The following is a 3,350-nucleotide window of genomic DNA, read 5'->3' as shown; positions in this document are numbered from 1 at the left end:
TCCCCCCTCTATTAACGACTATTTCAGAACGGGTTACTAACGATTTACGTGTGACATGTGATCTTCAGATTTCGGCGACTAATCGGGTTCTTCCTGTTGCGTCCGAAGATCTAGTGGTACCAAGGTGATGTTAATATGAACTTGTTGGTTTCTTTTACTGCTTTTCTTGGTGTGTATGTATTCGAAGATCCAGTGGCAAATTTGTTCACGGTTTAGGGGAATCCATTGAAAGTGTGTTTTGCACTTTTATTAGTACACACTTTTCTAGCTTTTTGTGGTACTTGAACCCTACTTTAGTTTGTTAGCAGGCGAGGCAATTCATGTCAATACACCTAATTTAAGTAGATTGACCCCATGTCTAGTATACTAACGACCAAGATCCACTACAACCAAGGTAATGTGAAAATAAATTTGTTGGTTACTTTACTGTCAGCACATATGCAGTTTTACCAATTTTTGTTAATGGTTTACGGGATACCATTGATCTGTTTTATCCCTATTATTTGTTAAGGGTTTCTTTCATAGTTTGTCTATGTCAGTACCTGTATGTTAGTAGCTTGAACCTAGTTTGTCTATGTTAGCACGCAATTCATGTCAATACATGGAAGTTAGTAGATTGTCCCCATGTCTAGTACACTAACCACCTAATTCCACATCAGATGGATTCAACAGACTCAATAGCCGACAAGGCAATTGGAAGGATGCAAGAGATTGCAGACAAGATATTTTCCGTAGCGAGGGAAACAATCTGTCCTGGACGCGGGTTGACCTCCTTTGACGCTACCAAACTTCATGTAGCATTGGAGGACATTGCTTGCATGATGGAGCAAGACTCTCTGTTGTTGCAAGAGTATTTGGACAAGGTCAACAACGTTAACAACTAGCCTGACACCAACTACGAACCCTCAGACTTGTCCTCACCACCCCCTGGTGAAGAAGACCTTAGTCCAGACTGGGACTTTGCCGAGCACTTCGAAAAGTTTTGGGGTCTTGAATATGACTCAGATCAGATGCCTTCCTTTAGTGACAATGAGGTTTAAGTTACAACATGGTTAACCTTTTAGTAAGGTCTTAGGGTAACAGGCATATGATCAGCCTTTTGCTTACTGCGCTGGTGTAATCTGTTCCCTGTGCTTTTGTGTCCATGAGCAGTTCAATTATGGTAGTGTATATGTAATTATTGAAAACCGAATGTTAGTACTTCTGCTACTACCTTATGTTATTATGGTCCCATGAGTGTGTTATTTTTGTTTCTTCTTAAATCGACTGCACTACGTAGTTGTAAAACTCTATACTTGTTTTGCACTAGATGGAGAAGTCTGGCAAAGTGATTGCAAAGTGGGACAGTAGAGCAACAAAAAATTACACAGAAATTTGTATAGAAGAGGTCAATGCACGCAACAGGCCACAACATTTTCTAAATGCAGAAGGGTATGCTAACCTCATTAGGAAGTTTAAGGAACGCACTGGACGCACGTACACCAGGGATCAAATGAAGAATAGGTGGGACTCCTTAAAGAGAATGTACACCTAGTGGAAAACACTTAATGAAAGGGCTACAGGTCTTGGTCGAGACCCTCATACTGGTTCAATCAGTGCACCAGATGAGTGGTGGGCTAAGCAAAATGAAGTAAGTAGACTTGAATTTATGATTTCGTAGATTAAGAATACTAATTGCCATCTGAAAGTAGGAAATTACAAGTTACTGCAGGCAATGCCAGGGTGTATTATGTTCAAAACAGCCCCCCTTGAGAATGAGGACGACCTTAAGGTTATGTTTGGTCCAATTGTGTGCACCAATAAAACAACCCTTGTTCCTGGAGTGAGGATGCAAATTCATCGTCTGATGATCACGTCGAAGCCATTTTAGGGGGGATGAAAACAGCACACCTGACCCCTGCTCAATTGCGACAGAGAAGCGCAAGGTGTTGCATGATTCTCCTAAACCTAAGAAGAAAAGAGATACGAAGGATGAGTACATGAAACACCTAGTCGAGGCTTTTGAGTCGCGTTCCATGAACACTAACAAGTCCATAACCTCATTTGAGACCGACCCAGTTCGTCTAGAGGTTGCTGCTCAGTTGCAACAAGTCATTGAAGATGGTGCAGCGGAAGGAAGCGACTTACATTTCTTTGCAATTAATTTCTCATTTTCAATCCTAAGACTAACAAGAGAGACATTTAATTCTTCAATCTTAGCAAGTAAATCAACATTATCATCTCTAAGATTGGGAATTGAAACATTACAAGCAATTGAATCAACCTTAGCAATTAAACTAGCATTTTCATTTCTAAGGTTGTTGATAACATCATGGCATGTGCTTAGCTCACTAGTTAATTTCTCACATTTTTCAACTTCTAGAGCATAAGCATTTTTAAACTTAACACGCTTTTTGTTTTCCTTGATTAGGAAGTCCTCTTGGGTATCCAAGAGTTCATCCTTTTCATGGATGGCACTAATTAGTTCATTTAGTTTTTCTTTTTGTTGCATGTTGAGGTTGGCAAAAAGAATGCGTAAGTTATCCTCCTCTTCACTAGCATTTCCCTCATCACTAGAGGTTTCATATTTAGTGGAGGATCTTGATTTTACCTTCTTCCTTTTGTCGTCCTTTGCCATGAGGCACTTGTGGTCGATGTTGGGGAAGAGAAGACCCTTGGTGACGGCGATGTTTGCGGCGTCCTCGTCGGAAGAGTCGGTGGAGCTCTCGTCGGAGTCCCACTCCCGGCAAACATGGGCATCGCCGCCCTTCTTCTTGTAGTACTTCTTCTTCTCCTTTCTTCTCCCCTTCTTGTCGTCGCCCTTGTCACTATCACTAGAAATAGGACATTTTGCTATAAAGTGACCGGGCTTACCACACTTGTAGCAAACTTTCTTGGAGCGGGATTTGTAGTCCTTCCCCCTCCTTTGCTTGAGGATTTGGCGGAAGCTCTTGATGACGAGCGCCATCTCCTCATTGTCGAGCTTTGAGGCGTCGATTGGTTGTCTACTTGATGTAGACTCCTCCTTCTTCTCCTCCGTCGCTTTGAATGCAACCGGTTGTGCTTCGGACGTGGAGGGGCCATCAAGCTCGTTGATTTTCTTTGAGCCTTTGATCATAACCTCAAAGCTCACAAAGTGTCCTATCACTTCCTCGGGAGACATTAGTGTGTATCTGGGATTACCACGAATTAATTGCACTTGTGTAGGGTTAAGGAAAACAAGTGATCTAAGAATAACCTTAACCATTTCGTGGTCATCCCATTTCTTGCTCCTGAGATTGCGCACTTGGTTCACCAAGGTTTTGAGCCGGTTGTACATGTCTTGTGGCTCCTCCCCTTGGCGAAGTCGGAAGCGACCGAGCTCCCCCTCG

This window comes from Zea mays, chromosome 1 (genome assembly GCF_902167145.1).
Source record: "Zea mays cultivar B73 chromosome 1, Zm-B73-REFERENCE-NAM-5.0, whole genome shotgun sequence".
Lineage (NCBI taxonomy): Eukaryota > Viridiplantae > Streptophyta > Magnoliopsida > Poales > Poaceae > Zea > Zea mays.
The sequence above is the reverse complement of the archived record's forward strand: the minus strand, read 5'-3'. Positions refer to the sequence as shown.